Genomic DNA, 17,983 nt, shown 5'->3' with positions numbered 1-17,983 from the left:
AGAGATCAACTTAGGTTACTCAAAATACAAACACCAAAGGCTAGAGAGATAGGCAAGTCCCATCTCTCATTATAATTTTTATTCTTACTGGTGGTGGTTCTAATGTTTTTTTGGTTGATTGGGACATTGGTAGAAAGATATCAACCAATTCATTCATGTACCTACCCAAAAAGAGGAAGAGAAAGGGAAAAAGCAGCTGGTTAAGATGGACCCCTTGGAATCCCTAATATAGGAACTACTTTTGATTATTACCCAGTAATCAAATTTTAGGTTCTTCAAATCATTGACTGACCTTTTCAATAGGACATGAAAACAGACACAAATATATCAGAGTAAGCAGTGAAAACTCCTTTTCCCAGTTGACAATTCAGTTTCCCCATTAATGAGTATGGCAACATTATTTTGCCATATACATCTGAAAGAATCAATTTCTTTTGAAATGGAATGCAATAGCAAAACCTTAAGACTTCCACAAAGAAATCAGCAACTCTGTAAAATCAGGTTATCTCTAAAGCTACTCTGAGTTCTGACATTCTAAAACTCTCTGATAAAAGTCTTAACAGAATCATGGTGAAGCCACTAGCTAAAACTGGTGTAGGAATTATTGTTAGAGTTCCATTAACTATGCTATCTTGTGACTTACAAGAATAAACTGGAAATCAGTCTGCTCCTCTCAAAGTTAACCACAACAAAATCAAAAGCCCTGAACTCACAGGTTCCCCATCCCAGTAGGATCTGAATGTCCAATATAGAAGATGGTAGAGAATGAATTTCAATGAAGAAAATGCTTTGGTAGAAAATAAGCTTTTGACCTGTAAAACACACCTAAAATTGTTGTTTTATTAATTCCTAAAAAAGAACCATAACCTATTATACATATACAAAAATATGGTACAAACTAAATTTTTGTTGTTGAGTTGTGTCTAACTCTTTGGGGTTTTCTTGGCAAAGATACTGGAATGGTTTGTCATTTCCTTCTCCAAAGTTTATCAAATAAAAGCACAGACTGTTAAAGTTGGAAAGATCATCTAGTCCTAACAAAGACGGTAAGAATACTGTAAACAAGGTTTTGTATGTTTTGAGAAAGGAAAGGTCATCTGAGCTGACTGGGCATTAGAAGGTATTCAGGGATGTGTCTACCTGGAGAAGGAGATATTGGAGCTGTTGGAGGGCAGAGGAACAGAAGTAGTAAAGGTGCAGAGGTGAGAAATCTTTTGAGCGTATTCATGGGACAACTGGTCAAGAAGTAGTCAAGTTTGACTATTTTATGGAGCTTGATAGAGAGTCTAGGAAGGTAAGCTGGCTGCAAACCACAGAAGATACTGAACATCTGGCTAAGAAATTGGAGCTTTATTCCGTAAGCAACAGGGTTTCTCACCAAAGGGTTTTGAAAAAGACTGACAAACAGGTTTATGTATAAGGCATTTATAGGGCAGTGGAGAGAGAAAGATGAAGAGAGGTCAGAATGGAAGTGGAAAGATCAATATTATACAATGGTTTTAAAGATGCAAAGGTTGAGACATAAGAGGATAAGTGTCTTGTGTGAGGACTTCCATATCTATTCTTTCTACTATACTGTTTTGTGTTCAAGGCAACACAAACTTCCATTTCTGCTCTTCCAAATTCTAGAAAAATGCATCTTCCTGCTTAAGTGTTACTGGCACAACAATCACAACTACAGAGATACTCTGAAATTTTTTGATCTTTTATGACACATGAAGCTGCCACTCAGCAGGCCTGACCTTCATCCGAATCTAAAGTTTGATATCCTCCTTTGCCAAAAGCTTTAACTATGTCATCATGCCTAAAACTTACCAGCTCCACATCACTTAAAAAAGCCTGCCGCCAATTTTACATAATCCTATAATGTCTTTTCATTACACATGACCAAGAAGGATTTCGAGGATTACAAGCTAGATCTGTCTGCTGCAGGTTACACAACCCTAGTATTCTCCAGCCAGTAATGTTCTGGTGATTTTGCAAAAATTATCCACATTCCATTACCTATTTTCTTCTATCTGTGCTGCTCATCTGCAGTGATCATAGGTGATGGTACGCAAGAAATATTAAGTAAGAGCATTAATAATTAATTAGGTATTACATCTTCCTGGGGATTATAAAGCTGGACTCCTCGCTTCATTATCAAGCATAGCAGTGTAAAACAGATAAAAGTGGATGTGCTTCTTATCAGTGGAAAATCAATCCAACTACATGCTTTCAACCTGGGGGGCTGCTGGACTATTCTGTCAGAATTCTCCTTCTAAAATTACCATTCAAACAATTTTTAACAGTGGGATAGAACCAACTATACTTGATAGGAGGTTAATGGGTGCACCATGACTATGTCCATTCCTGTCTTCAAAACCCTGTTACTCCACAAGCTGGCTCTGGTAACATAAACATTCTGCCAAACCAGAGAGAATTTCTGTGTGTCTGGATATATTTTATCAGCGTGTCTCATGATCTGCTTATTAGCCAACTGCATACATGTCTGAACCTCCACCACTAGACCATCAGCTTCTTAAAAGTTGCACATCCTTCTTTATGTCCCTACAGTTCCTGGTAGAGTATCTTTATATAGTAGGAAACTAATAAATATTTATCAACTGAATGAATTTAATTCAAGACAAACATTTGTTAAATGCAAGGCTAAAAGTGGAGAATACATTTTGCCAGTGGAGGGAGGATGTGATTTTATCTTGTGTTAGGTCGGGAATGCCCACCAACGAAGCCCCCTGCCCGCCCCAATGCCGATCTGCACCTTCTCCACAGCTAGCTGCCTGGGGATACTGAGAGGTTAAGTGATCTAATCAAGGTCATACAGCCATGCATCAGCATCAGAGGCAGAACTTAAACCTTGGTCTTCCCAAGCGTGAGGCTGGTTCTCTATGCGATGCTGTTTTAACAAAGACAAAACCAAAACCATTCCTGACCTCAAAGAGGGCAGGTCCATTATCCTGGAAGATTACATGAATTATCAATGACTATACTTTAAGAAATGATTATTGCTATATTATTAGTGCTTATCTATATTTCTGATAGCTACTCCATAATGGTCTCCACACAGAGTGTGTGGTGTGTGTGTGTGTGTGTGTGTGTGTGTGTGTGTGTGTTTATGTAACCTGTTGCATCTCCATTTCTTTGCCTTTGGGGATTTACCAGTCTATCTTCTTACCTTTGCTGTAATAATATTTATTGAGTGGTCCTGACAATTTTCTTCAAGGCTACTGGGAACATCAAAAACATATCTATACACATCAAAGGAAAAACACATCCTGACTTCCTTTTATTTTCTTTCTCTGATAACAAGGCCAAGCTGATGGTATAATACTCCTCTTCTCACAATCCTGGGTCCATTTTAAAATACTTTGATTTTGGTAGAAGTAATCCATGATGAAAGGGAGGGAATCTCAGTGGTTTTTGGAATTTACTTTTGTGACAAATTTTTTCTCCGAAGCTTTAAAGAAAGAAGTTAGTTAAATGGCCCCAATCCTGTGCCTATGTAACTAGTCTAGGACGGTGCTATCTTGACTAGGTACAGGGTTTTTTTTTTCCCTGTAACTTGTGTTAGTCCTATAGCAAAAGCAGTATCTATCTATAGAAGGACACAGTAAAAATAAATTTTCAAAAGAATAAAACTTAAGGCCAGTTCATCTAACTCAAAAGTCCAATAGATTTGTCTGCTATAAAAATCTCCAAATTCAGTAAAAAATTTTCAAATATTTACTATATAGAAGTAAGAAATAATTTAATAGAGCAGGTGCTATTTCAATTGACATCAATGCAAATCACTATTCTGACCTTGAATTTGATCAAAAAGCAAATCGTATCCTGAGATGCATTGAGACTTCTAGTCATCAAAAAGGAAAGTGATAATGCAGAAACTATACATGACATAAAGGCTGTACATACTGTTCAAGAAGCAGTGGGCCTCCTCTATCCCCTCCCTCACGTATTATTAGAATACAAAAGACTGTGATAGACACACAGTATTCAGTAAGATCACCGTGTATTTAGTATTCCACAGAAGAGTACAATAGGAAAGGGCACGGCAGGAAGACGTCATACAGGACCTCTGAAATGCTCTCTTCCACATGCCATATGTATGCAGATGCGGGCAAAAAATGATCCCATGAAGGGCACTTTGAACAAATGATTCCTTTTTTGTTCAGGTATTAAATGTTAACACTTCATTTAAGAAATAACACCTGGATAACGGGAGAAGGGTGAAGCAAGTCAGTATGGTTTGAACAATGAGTTCTATTCTTTCTTCTCTATTCTTAATAAATCCATTAAAAATCACAACCAAAGAACTATAAAAAGCTATGTATCATGTGTTTCTATTAATAGCTGAATGCTCAACAGACTTAAACTGAGTTTTGGGGGGACAGGAGTTAAGATACATTTCAACTCTAGTTCTTTAGCTCTTAGCAATAGGATATGTGGTCCAAAATGTGCTTTTTTAACAAAAAAAGAATTCTATTTTATTGCAGTAACAACATCATCTAAAACTTTTCTACTTTTTCTAGCTGTTGAGAAATTAGAAACTATGAAATAGGTGTGCTCAGAGATAAGATCACGGATCACGTGATTTTCCCCTTTGTTGTTGTCATTCAGTCTTATCCAGTTGTGCCCGACTCTTCATGACCCCATTTGGGGTTTTCTTGGCAAAGATACTGGAGCGGTTTGCCATTTCCTTCTCCAGCCCATTCTACAGATGAGGAAATTGAGGCAAAGAGGGTTAGGTGACTTGCCCAGGGTCACACAGCTAAGCTAATAAGTGTCTGAGGGCAGATCTGAACTCAAGAAGATGAGTCCTCCTGACTCCAGGTCCAGTGCTCTATCCACCGTGCTGCCTAGCTGCCCTCGATTTTCTCTTTACGTTCATTTAAAACCTGTGCGGCCTCAACCTACATACTCAACAAGTAAGGGGGATAAAAAGCAAATTAGAAATTAAGCCTCTTTTTTTTAAAGAACAGAAGTAGTACTTCAAATCACAGAAAGCCATAATTTCATTAGAATTACAATCAAAAGGCAATAGAGGGGTTTAAATAGACTCTAGTGTCTTACTAATGATGACTTGTTCACAAGAAGTGGCCATGTGATATATAATCATAAGAGGAGGTGGGTCGATCATATAATGAAAACAAGGAAGAGGAGACGGCCAGCCTGCAGGCTGTATTAGCACTAGTACTAAATGGTAAAAGATGCACAGGGAGGCCTCTCTGCAGTATGGGTGGGTGGATGGCTGAGAATTTAAGGAAGAAGGACACAGTCAATAGTCACACCAGTTGAGAAAGTGTGGGGTGAGCTGTGATATGCAGTATGATATGGGAGACCAAGGAACTACCAAAAAACACATATGTGCCAACAAAAGTCGATGAAAGAACAGGCCAGATGCAGTCCATTCCAACAAATACATGACATAACAAAGTGATTGTGTGAAATTTTTATGCTGTTTCAAAGATGTCTACAGAGAAGTAGTGTGTAAAAAACATCAGGCGTTAGGAGACTTGCATTCTAGCCTCACCTCTCCAATTCTATGCTGTAACTCTGGGCAAATCAACAATCTCTCTGGATTTCAACCTTCTCACCAGTAAAGTCCAACGATCAGATATGACCTTTTATCTTTCCTATTCTGAAATGCCACAATCTTTGTACTTCAGCCTATGAATCCAATAGTGTGATTTCCAATTTTCAAATCCTTTTTGAGATACTCTAAATTTCAACTATTGAGGATATTATTTGGGGTCAAACTATGTCAAATAAATTTTTTAAGTTATTGTTTAATATTTTTAATCACAAAAGAAACCCCTGAATCCAAAAGGTCAGTATTTTCTTTGGGAGGCTAACAGACATGAATGTTACAAAGATTACTAGATGTTACTAGATTCTTGAACAATTTCCTATGAACCCCATTAAATCATCGAACAGCATCCAAGGATAATCATGAAGTCTCAGACCAGAGTCTCCGAAAACTCTTTTAACTGAGAGGGTCTCACTAGAACTCCACTGGGCTTAGCCAGATTGGGGAATGCACGGCATGCTCGCTCGTTACCCAAGCAGCTTCACAAATATTCAGGGCCAAGAATAAATGGTCAAAATTGTGCTTGGGCCCTTCCCCCTTAAAACACTGGGGGGCATGGCTGAGGTTAGATGAAAAATAATTATAGCAAAAAGATCACCAAGTGCTCTAATAGGGTATTCTAAAGAAGAGAAATTGCAATCTATGATAGATTTGGTAAGAAGTGGAGGTTAAAAACAAAAAAAACTCCACATGTGTGCTTGTAAAAGGAAATGTTAGCTGCCATCTCCAAATAGAGTGTTGAATACTATCTATGTCATCAACGTGAAATTACAAGGGTGAGAAATATTTGACATGGGTATACAGATATACAGAAACACATGCACACACATAAGCTGAGAAAGGGTGTCCCTAGTTCAATTTTTTTTAACTATATGTGAAAAAAAATTCTGCATTAAACATTTGTTATGAATAAACCCAAATATTTTGCCAGCATATGTAAAAAATTTATGTTCAATTTGAAAATACATAGGCAGATGGGTTACTTTATAGCAGTGTTTGCAGCTAATGAACGAACTCTTCAGCATCAGCTGTAATCCTACCCTCACTTCATTCTGTAACTGGAGTTCTTTAATATATAAATGTATTCAATTCAGCATACACTCAAATGTAACACTTGGCAATGATCATAGTGCTTAAATAATTAAGCAGACACACAAACCAAATTACTGCATGGTCAATAACCCTAAGCAATGAACGGCATAATTACTAAAGTTGAGCATGGAACTAGCTGTTTGATAACTTTAGATAATTAATGAGATGAAAATACAGGCATTCATTCTAATATGCTTTAAATCTGCCCACTAATTTGAAGGTTTTAAGACCTGTTGAGTTAAAAAATATATTAGTCTTATTCAACAGCATGGAATTATTTAACTAGATATAATTATCTAACTCTCTTTTTAACATAATGAATAGGTTTTACAGCAAAGGACAGCAAAACTCTCAAAAATAAAGGTGGTTATGTAATTTAATTTTCAGAGCTAAATTTTCCTTTTCCTGAATTACTAAATCGATTTTGTTCACTATGGTGATCCTGTGGAATCTCACCCAGGGAGAAAATCGACCTCTTAGGCAGCAATGGGAAATTCCTTTTTTCCTCTTCCATACTAATTGCTGGAACTTTGGAGATAATGAAATCTTTGGTAACTTTGCACAAAATGTAAACCACCTATCTTTGATGAATTAGAACCTAAAGGAAAACAGCCATTTCTCTTAGTGAACTGGTTTTTCAGCACTTAAAAACAAAAGCATAGGTTCCCTAGGAATAACTCGTGCCAAGTTGATCAAATTTCCTAAAAATTACAGCAGACCAAAAGAGTAATGGCATTCGTCAAGAAGTAGTGAGCTCTTCATCAATACAGACCCTCAAACAAAAGTCTAGATGGCCATGTGTCAGGAATGCCACGAAGATCATGCATGGTTCAAGGTCAAACTAGGTGAACTCCATGACTTGAAATCCTCCTTCCCTTCCCATTTAGTTTTCTCAGGTCTTCCTCATAATGTGTAGACAATATGGATAAAGAAAAGAACTGTCTTTAATTATATCACCTCCCCCATAAATAAAATCTCAAATGCATATAAATGAGGAAACAAAGGGCCACGAAGCAGAAAAACAGTGGCAAGTCACTATACCTCTGGGTGAAACTATAAAATAGAGCTGCCTGAAAACCAATACTGGAAGACATGTCCTCCATTCCTCAACTGTTGTTGGTTTATGGATTTATTGAGGGGAAAAAAACCAACCTATTTTAGATATACAGGCCTGGTCATGCTGCTGTTTGTAAAGCACACAAATCTTTGTGCCCAAGATAGTTTGTTTGCATGGAGAACAAGGCAACGTGGTATCTATTAAAGAAAGACCATAAGGTGGTATCATACTCTAGAGGTCAGTGCCAATAACTACAGAAGGCAAGTTTCCTTCAAATATTACTAAACCCCTACCCATTCAAGTAATACGGTACATTCCATTTCAAAAGATACTCCATGTGAGGCTTTCAAGTGTGTGTAAAAGCATTTAGTTAAAAATTAATCCCTACTCTTTCCTAGCATCTGAGAATAGGACTTCAACATACCCCAAACCATGAATATATGATGAATTTCTTTAAATAGAACTCGAAATTCCCTATCTAATAACAAAAAAGCATACTCAAACTGGAAATGTCACTAGAAGACTGCCTTTGAAATGCTATGAGTTAGCATTTTGTAAAATGGAACTCAACAGAATATAATACCAGCTAATGCTGGTCTTTTTCTTCAGTCGCAATAAAGGAGCAGGCGGGCCATGTGATTCTGTCCCTAATTACTAATTAATATGGTACAGAAAACAGGAAAGCAGTGGTTCTCATTAGACAACAAAACATATTCCATCACTTAAATGAATTTACTCCTTAGGGATAATCCAAAGGCTACGGAATGAATATTTTGGTTGCCCCTATCCAATACCAACTAGGTAGTGAAAACAGCGTCATGGTAGTGGAAAGAACAGTGTGCCTGCAATCACAGGCCCTGACTTTAAATCTTGGCTTTGCTACTTACAGCCTACATGACCTTGAACAACTACCCCAAGTTTCATCATCCGTAAAATTCAGAGGTTCTACCGGATGAGGTCCTTCCCAGTTCTACATCTGTGTGATCAGTACGATAAAGGAACAGATGAGAATAAAAGAAGGGCAGTAGGTTTTAATTTTTTTTTAAAAAACTGAATTTAATTCCACATGCATTTATTAAATACTTCCTACATGCAAGCTATCACAGGATTTCAAGGGGTAAAACTGTAAGCAATTATAAAGTGGATTTTTTAAAAAAATCTAATGCTGGGATGGTAAGTACTCACCTGCTTCATCGAATAGCCCGAGTAAAACATCTAGTTCCTTTTCTGTGGAGGATATGGATATTTTCAACATTAACCACTATTTCCTCACCCCAGTCTCTTTTGCTAACATTCTTAACAGAAATGGTAAAGAACATGTGTGATTTTATATATCTTCTGTCAATGGGAAGATACACACACACACACGTCCCAGAATACCCTATCTTTCAGAAAAGGACGCTGCCAAACATGGCTTCATCCTAAACTGTTAGGATTAGATTTTCATTTCTGTGGTGCTCCACTGAAAACTCTGTGGATCCATATTATGAAGATGTTTGCTGTCATTTTGTCACAATAACTGCATAGTTAAAGCTTTTCATATTCACTGCCCCTTCCCAACGTGATACTGCAGTTTTGGTACGATGCCACCAAGGAAGTGGTGGCCGCATCTTAACCATCTGATCCAAATGACAAAATGTTGCCTAAGATTTGGACATGGCTTATTGCACAAGTCTCATAGATGTGACTAATAATTTTCCAAACCACTAATTTTCCTCAAGTTATTTATCAAAAACTTTAACTATAAAATAGGTGAACATAGGCATTTTCTTTTCATATATAATACTTTAGAGCAGTTTTTAAGGAAAGAAAAACAATGCCAAAATTCTCATTAACTTTTTCTCTGCCCCGACCCCTTTGTAAACTCATCCTCTATCCCAGCTTCTGATAAAAAGTTTTAGCAGTGTATTGTCTTCATCTTCCAGGGTGCCTCAGCATAGACAGTGGCTGGACTGTTTACCTTAATGAGCCCAACTGTACATCTCTGCCTCTTACCAAAGGGATTTGTTACCTCTTCTGACTCTCAAAGCCTCCCCTCCTTTTCCAGAGCGCTGCCCTATAACTATAGAATGTTTCAAAAAATAAGCTTCATACGGTCCTGCAAAGCGTAACAACAACTTTTAGCTTGTGTGGTTTTTCCCGTTTCTGGAGTTTGAAATATTTACAACATTTACCGTTAGCATTTTTATTGTAAACTCGTATTAATATTACTGTTCAGACCTATTCAACTCTTCATGACCCCACTTGGGGTTTTCTTGGCAAAGATATTGGAATGGTTTTCCACTTCCTGCTCCAGCTCATTTTACAGAAGAGGAAACTAAAGCAAACAGGGTTAAGTGACTTGCCCAGGGTCACAAAGTTAGGAAGTGGTGAAGGACAGATTTGAACTCAAGAAGAGTCTTCCTGACTCTAAGCTCAGTGTCTGACCCACTACACCACCTAACTGCCCTGTTACTATCCTTACTTAATCGTAAAAACAATAATGACACGCAGACTGGACTACCTCAAGGAATTTTCTTCTCTCTAGTCTCCTACAGTAGGGCTGTGTAAGTCAATTACATAATGAACAGTTTGCTGAAGAAACTGGGAATAAACCAGATTTCTATCTTTATCTTTCAAATCATTTTAATTGCTCTAGGCAGGGCTCATTACTTAAATGTATTACATCGCTAATCCTTTTATTTTATATTTTTTGGTAAAGAATCTCTTAATTTATTAACTGTACAAATTCAGATTTTCATATATTAATATTACTTAAAACTCATACTGAAAATGTGCCGTTTCCAGAACCAATTGCCTTTAGATTATATCGTTGTTATTTAGTCATTTTTCAGTCGTGTCTGACTCTTCAGGACCCCGTTTGGAGGTTTCTTAGCAAAGAGACTGCAATGGTTTGTCATTCCCTCCTCCAGCTCATTTTAGAAATGAGGAACTGAGGCAAACAGGGTCAAGTGACTTGCCCAGGGTCACACAGCTAGTAAGTGTCTGAAGCCAAATTTGAACTCAGGAAAATGAATCTTCCAAACTAAAGCCCAGGCACTCTATCCACTGTGCCACCTATTTCCATTCAGCATATGACCAAGTAGTTCATTCCTGAGTAACATGTAGAGATTTCAAATGGTCTGGAGTGCAGCCATAATGATGGGAAAAGCACTCCAGGGCCCAAGATGGAATCCTACCTCTGGTCTTTCTCAGGGGTGTAGGGTCCATATCAGAACAGTAAAACACTGAAGCAGAAAACTCTGAAGGACCTTTTATCTCCAAAGGGTAAAAATCAAATCAACTCTGTCATCATTTGGCTCCAGTTTCAGAACCTTCCAAAAGTACTTTATCATAAGTTGCTAGAGACCTCTCATTTTTCCCAAACAGGGAATGGATTTTTTTTCACCATCCTCATGGGAAATACAGTATATTAAAGTGATATTCTCTATCACCACCACCCCTAAGGTTTTATTTTTATATCTGGCGCTTTTTTTTTTAATGAAAATGCTCTTTCTGCCTTCAGCACTTTCTATAGGAAGCACTTTTGCACTGATTTCTTCCAATTGCTAGTGCCCTCTCATCCTAAACTATTATACGATAATTTTGTATGAAAACGGACAAGAAAGTGCTGGGCCTAGAGTCAGAAAGACCCATCTTCACGAGTTCAAATCTGGCCTCAGACACTGCCTAGCTGTGTGACCCTGACCAAGTCACTTGCCCCCATTTGCCTCATTTCCTCATCTGTAAAAGGAGTCAGAGAAGGAAATAGCAAACCACTGCAGTATCTTTGCCAAGAAAACCCCAAATGGGTTCATGAAGAATCAGACACAACTGAAACGACTGAACAACAACATTCAGCCGCTTCAAATCAGTGACGGTTTCACTTTTGTCTCTGTTTTCTTAGGTGCTTAGGATAGTACCATCCCAATAATAGGCCCTCACTGATGATAAATAGTACAGAAGTATCAATGAGGAGAGCTTATAGACTAGGTTAAAAAAATGACGATAAACACAGCCCGAAGCAAAGACCATAGTACTAATGTTGTAACCTAGTCTTCCTAAAATAATATAAACCACTGACTTCTTAAAGAGCCACCTGCCTAAAGTCAACTCTTGACTATTTACAAATGGGTAATCTATCGCTGAGAAAAGGTTGAGGTCCACCGGCAGTAAGGTTAAGAGCATTCACGGGCATATGATAGCATTATGGCTACACAAAAGTCATTCTGGATTGTCTATCCCATTCTTCAGTATACCTTTTTTTTTTGGAGTGTCAGAGCAGCAGACAAAATTTCATCCCTGGCAAACTTTAATAGCTTATTTGTACCAAGACATAGCATAACCTTCCATCTACTTTGTACACACACACAAACATACACACTCTTACATGCATGCACGCATGTGTATATATCTATACGTTCCTCCCTCCATTCACATGGCACAGCGACATCAATAAGATTAGGTCATTTAATAAGTAATTTAAATAATTTTTTATCTTTCCTCCTAACAACCTTATGAGGTTGGTCGTACAAATATTACTGATTCCTATTTTACAGATGGGGAAGTTGAAGCCCATAGCAGCTAAATAATTCTGGGGTGAAAGAGAAACATAGGCCTGCTGAGTGTGTTCCTTCCTTCCACTACACCAAACTGTGTCTCATTTAGCAAGACGGCAAGCATGAGGGTAGAGGAAGCTTTACGACATGCCTAAAATCAAGTTTCGTTCATGTTAGTCACTTAATGGAAGTTTTAAATTTCACTTACAGTCAACAAAACATTATCTGGTTTGCATTTAGACATGTGATTCTGCCTGAAATTGTTAGGGCCCTTTTAATAGAGATGTTTCCTAGAAATCACCATTTTTTCAATTTGCAGGCATTCAGCACTTAAGTGATCTCTTGTTTGGTGTCAGTTTACCTTTTCTGAAAGGTTCTCAATCTGTGGATAAGAAAATGGTACAGCTCACACATCTTTCTAAATATATCACAGGAATTTTTCCTGCCTATCTCTAAGCAGTTCCAACAGCTTCAGCTGCGATGACTATGCTGCCTTTGTTCTTTGTAGTCAGAATCACCATATTTAGTTAATTCACATATGTAGGGCACCTCTATCTGAGTCAGGATAAAGCACTTATGCACCCTAGGCAATGTTTAAAACATGCCCCTAGGGATTACTGTCTTTGATTTTTGCACATGTGACTTGAAATCACAAAATAAATATCCGCACACAAAGGAATTTGGAATTTTCTCGTATATGTGTGGCCACAGGAAGGTACATATAAATACATATGATATTCATAAATGTATATATTCCCACATATAACAGAAAACTCCAAAAATATATATGTATATATATTATACAACATATATCTTCATTACAAAGTAGCATAAATATGAACAGCCTTTAAAGAAAAATTGCAAACTATCAACAACCGCATGAAAGCTTGTATTGTTCAGTCGTGTCTGACTCTTCATGACCTCATTTGGGGTTTTCTTGGCAAAGACACTAGAGTGGTTTGCCATTTCCTTCTCTAGCTCATCTTACAGATGAGGAAACTGAGGCAAACAGGGTTAAGTGACTTGCCGAGGGTCACACAGCTAGTAAGTGTCTGAGGCCAGATTTGAACTCGGGAAGATGAATTGACTGTGCCTCCCAGCCACCCTCTGAAAAGTTGTAGCAAATCACTAACAATAAGAAACATGAAAATAAAAACAACTCCGGGAAATTGGTAAAGATGGTAAAAGTGAGAAAACAGCCAATGCCGGAGGGCCTGCAGGAACACTCACAAATTGTTGAAGTCGTGAAATGGCTCAACTATTCTGGAAAACAACTGGGAATTATTGTAAGAAAAATGACCACACCGCTTTGTTCTATTTGGCAGAGAAATACTAGCACGGGTACACGCCTCAAGCAGGTTGGAGACAAAAAAGAAAAAGTTCCCGTAGCTACCAAAACACTCATAGCAGCTCTTTGTTGTTGTTAATTTAAAAAAAAAAAAGAAGAAAAATGGCTGACCACTGATTAGGAAACGACTGACTAAACTGTGGTATATGGATGTAACAGGGGATTATTTTGCACTAAGAAACAACAAATGTGAGGAAGGCAGAGACACTTGAGAAGACTTTGTATAATAGATGGACAGTAATGCAATCAAAACCAGGGAAAAAATACAGACAGCCCTGTGATAAAAATAAACAAACAGGAATCTAAAATGGTTCAAAACTCTGTGTAACTCTCCTGAGCAACGGTCTCAGGAGAAGAGGTGAGGAAAGGACTCACGTTCCTTTCCCAGGAGAGGTGGGAGCCCCAGTACAGAATGCTTCCTATGTGACAGTGTCAGATGTGCTCACTACGGCAGTTAAGTCTTGCTTAACCACTTCTCTTTCGAAGGAAGGAATGCTCCCTGGGTGAGAGGTGAGGGAGGGAGCACAAGTACAGAAACAACTACGATATAAAAACAAAAGGCAGCAATAAAACTTTTTTCAAGTAACAATGAAAAGCATCCCTTGTTACATCTCCACATCTTTTCACGCTGTGCCCTACGTAACTGCCCATCTCAACTCTTCCTGGTCCTAGCTCTTGCCCGGGGCATTCACTATCCCAATCACCGTGGTTGCTTTTCAAAACCCTTCATCCCCTCAAACCTCTCAGGACTCCTGCTTGCCTCCACTCTCTTAAGCTCAGAACCTGGCCTCATATTTTACTGTCTTTATGGAGGCCTTTTGTGGAGAACTCCCTTTTCTCCTCACCTTTCTCAGATGTCTTCTCCTCTTTAACCTGTCTCCCATGAGAGGTGGTCTTCCTTCTCCTGGGACAAGGCATCCCATTTTGCCCCTTCTTCTCTAGCAAACTTCCCCTTCGATCATTCCTACGTCCTCACTTATCTTTGACTCTTCTCTTTCTACTGGCTGCTTCCCTACAAACTATAAACATTCCCATGCCTTCCTCATTGTCAAAAAACCCCTCACCTGATCCATATGTCACCATTCACTATCATCCTTATCTTTCCTGGTTAACCTCCTTTAGAAAGCCATCTTACATACTCCTGCCTCCCTTTCTTTTCTCATTCTCCTCTAAATCCTCTGGAGTCTGGCTTCTGACCTCATCATTCAACCACTCTCTCCAAAGCACAGATTCCTATACCAATGATATCTTAAACGTCGAGTCGAATGACCTTTTCTTCATCCTCATTCTTCTTGGTCCTTGAACCCCCTTTGACAATGTCAATATCCCCCTCTTGTCTCTGACCCTCTCTTGGCTCAAAGTTTTCACGGCACCACTGTCTCTTGGTTCTTTTCCTACTTGTATGACTATTTCTTCTCTGCCTCTTCTGCTAGATCCTCTTCTACACTGTGCCTGCTAATCATAGTATCCTCCAAGGTTCTGCCCTGCCCTCTCTCCTACACTATTTCCCTTGGTAAGCCCATCCACTCCAGTGGATTCAATTAGCATCTCCGTCCAGATGATTCTTACATCTATTCATCCAGCCCTAGCCATTATCTCCAACTGCCCATCGGACATCTTGAACCGAATATGTAAGAAACTCAACAAGAGCAAAACTGAACCTATTATCTTTCCTCCCAACCTCTCCCTCCTTCCTAACTTCCCTAAACTTCCTCCTCATTCCCCTAGTTGTATTGCTTGACTCCCTCCTCTAACCTCTCACAGCCAGTTGGCCTCCAAGCCCTATCGATTGTACCTCCTCATTGTCTCTTGTATGAAGCCTCCCTGATTTCTCTCTCCTGACACTACCGCAGCCCTGGTGTGAGCCCTTATCACCTCAAACCTAGACTATTACAATACCCTCTTGGTTGGTCTCCCAGTCACAAGTCTCTCTCTACTGCATCAATCTTCCAGCCATCAAAGTGATCATATTAAAGCGTGGGTCTGACCACGTCACTCCCCTCTTCAGTAAATCTGAGTGATTCTCTATCCCTTCCAGAATCAAATACAAGATCTGTATTTGGTTTTTAAAGTCATTTATGACCTGATCCCTTCTTACCTTTCCAGTCTTCTTAAACCTTACTCTCCTCCACATGCTCTATGACTCAACGACTTTAACCTCCTTGCTGTTACCCACATAAATCAACTCTGTACATTTTCACTGGTTGCCCTCCAGGAAAGAGCCTGGAATTTTCTCCTTTCTCACTTCTGTCTCTTGGCTTATGCGGCTTCCTGAAAGTCTCAGTTAAAATCATACCTTCTGCACGAAGCCTTTCCCAGTCCTCCATAGTGTCAGAGCCTTCTCTGAGATGCTCTCCAAGGTATATCCTGTAGATATGTTCTTTCTACATGGTTGTTTGCATGTTGTCTCCCCATTCAACTGTGAGTTCCTTGAAAGTAAGGACTGTTTTTTTCCTTTCTTTGTATTCACAAAAAGAAAGGGATCTCAGAAAATTAGGTTGTCCAAAGTACAACCTCTTCAAATGAGCACAAGCCAGCCAAAATAAAAAGAGGCCTACCAATATTTAGAACTTCCAAATCCGGTTTCCGACGAAATAAGCTTGATTTCCATGCACTAAAACCAAGTATTTTCCATATTCATTGCTACCAATTCACCACCCACTTCTCTTGGCTCTGAAACTATTTAGATATGAAAGTAGGCAGATTTATTCCATTTCTCCAACGAAAATGATAGAATACGCGTATACTTCTAAAAAGCCAAAAATTATACAACTTCTAGGAGAACTGCAGCTATTTTTCAGAATATCAAAAATATATCTAATGAGACAACTGCAAGTCCCTGAGCCAGTAATTACAGAACAGTGTTTAGGGAAAATACAGGAAAGCTGAGTAACAGCATACACGGTGGAACCTGCAGGGGAGGGAGGAGAAAGGAAACTGGGTAGAGTCTCCTGGTTCAGCGGGTCAGCTACAGGGTCAAAAATACATCAGCGAAGATGCTGAATCCCTGAAACATGGAAGATTTCAATTCAAGGGGAAAGCTAAAAGAAAGTACAGGCATGAGTCTATGTTGCTGTTTCCAACTCCCCACAGAGAAACTGGGCTATAATCCCTGTGGGAGTCAGCAGCAAAATGCCAGTTCAATAGAGTCTTCATATTTGTGCCTCTGCTAGAAACTGCAAAAACCAGAGATGAGAGCATAAAGACCTTATTAGTGATACGGATGTCTAGATGGTGGCTGCCTATTCTGTCTGACTCCACGGAAACCACTTAATGTGCCTCTCATGGTAGTGCTTCCTGTGAACAGAGATGGGCAGTATCACGTTGGATTCGAACAAAGGTGGGCTCGAAACATATAAGAACCTGAGATAAGGGAGCAAAGGCGGGGAAATTTAAAAAAAAAATCACAGTAAATAATGTTTTTGCTCAAATGAAGACGCAGTCAAAGAACAAAAGGGAGAGGGAAAAAAAAGCCAGGAAATCCAGACATTAAACATAATCTAAAAACAATAAACTCAGAGGGTAAATTGGAATTATAGCCTCTTTATGGCCTCTAGCATGGCTGATTTTTACTTTATTTATGCAATGAGAGAACATGTCTTGAGTTGGTGTATATTCTAAGTTCTCTGGAGAATATTAAGGAAATACATCATTTTGGTAATTCATTATGGTTATAAATACCTAATCGTTTCCTGACCCACTTTTCTCAGTAATGACTTCTAAATCATGGAATCCAACAATTCATCTTTAAATTATTGATTTTTGGTGCTTTACCCTTTGTAGCAACATCCTATTGCTCCTTCTCCCCACTGTCATGTCACCCTTTCCCATAGACATGATCACTTATATTATAAATGTGTGTATACATACATATGCTTATCTATGTGTGCGTATGCGTGCCCACACACACACATACACATACACACACACATGCACACATTTACATAAGGTCAGCAGGCAAATCTGTGGGCCAACACTATATTAAATTCACTTAACATTTCCAAAATGATTCAATTTTACCTAATACCCCTTCTTAACCTGCATTACTTGTAATTCTATAAAATGAAAAGGGAATTTATACAATGTTGTTTAAACAAAGGTAAACCCCTGCCAATGATCTCTGTAGCCCCTCCTCACAACTCACACCCACACCAGCTCACCTCTGACCTAATCTCTCAGTTTCATCTACAAAATACAGTTGGATAAGTCACATCTAACTTCTTTGCACACCAGTTTCATCATCTGTAAAATGACAGAAGTCAGACTCGGTTACTCTTAATGCTACGATGCTGGAATTCCTAGGTTCACACATCACCACCTCTTTCAGTGGGAGTTGCAGGAAACAAGAGAAGTGTTGGGGA

At 38.7% G+C, this 17,983-nt stretch overlaps 1 protein-coding gene across 1 annotated transcript in view; it reads right to left on the bottom strand.

The window, feature by feature from the left end:
* Nucleotides 1-17,983, bottom strand: part of ATP11A (ATPase phospholipid transporting 11A) — a 220,396-nt gene that overhangs the window by 96,929 nt on the left and 105,484 nt on the right. The window lies entirely within an intron of this gene.

This window comes from Trichosurus vulpecula, chromosome 4 (genome assembly GCF_011100635.1).
Source record: "Trichosurus vulpecula isolate mTriVul1 chromosome 4, mTriVul1.pri, whole genome shotgun sequence".
Classification (NCBI taxonomy): Eukaryota; Metazoa; Chordata; class Mammalia; order Diprotodontia; family Phalangeridae; genus Trichosurus; species Trichosurus vulpecula.
The sequence above is the reverse complement of the archived record's forward strand: the minus strand, read 5'-3'. Positions and strand labels throughout refer to the sequence as shown.